Here is a 784-nt window from a genome sequence, read left to right on the forward strand (position 1 = left end):
GTGCTCACTAACACAGATGTAGACAGATTTGTGAATGGGGGCCAAAACAAAAGTGTAATGTTTATACTTTTGGTCAGAATAATAGATTTTGAATATTGGGTATTCACAATGGAAAAGTGAGAAAAGGAGTATACTTAAACAATGCTAGCAGTATTGTTAAACTACACGGTGGTGCTTTGAGCTATTTACCAACGTCTGACATTTAAACTAAATTAACATTTAGCAGGTAAAATATTTACAATGTTACACATCTTAGTTTAGTGTTTTAGTATGTCAATATTGGCTGATAAGCATAAAACACAGTACAGTTGAGGTGAATGGGAATGTATGTACAGCAAATAAACTGCAGAAACACTATATATAGTATAGTACATTATGTGTACAGTACATTATGTGTACTATTAATATGTATGAACACAGCTATTGAGTTAATACTCAACATTAGCTTTTCATCAGTATTGGACATCAAAAGTCAAACTAAATACATTTTTACTAATCAATTTTTGTTATTTTTATTCCATGAATAAAATATGCGGTCAATGAGTAGCTTGCAATGAATTAACTAAAAGCTACAAAATGCAAGGCATGTAGATGTTCACACACTCATTGATAGGTTGCACATGCAGCTTGCTCAGTCAATAGGATGAATAGATAGGATTTGGGCTAGACTATTAGGCTAGCGTGAAGACCCCTAAAAGGGCTTTAGTTTCTAAGATATCCCCACTATTTGTATTCAAACTGACACACCTCATAAAAATGGGATGGATTTTCTCAGCAAAGGAGA

The sequence above is a fragment of the Etheostoma spectabile genome, chromosome 21, assembly GCF_008692095.1.
Source record: "Etheostoma spectabile isolate EspeVRDwgs_2016 chromosome 21, UIUC_Espe_1.0, whole genome shotgun sequence".
Classification (NCBI taxonomy): Eukaryota; Metazoa; Chordata; class Actinopteri; order Perciformes; family Percidae; genus Etheostoma; species Etheostoma spectabile.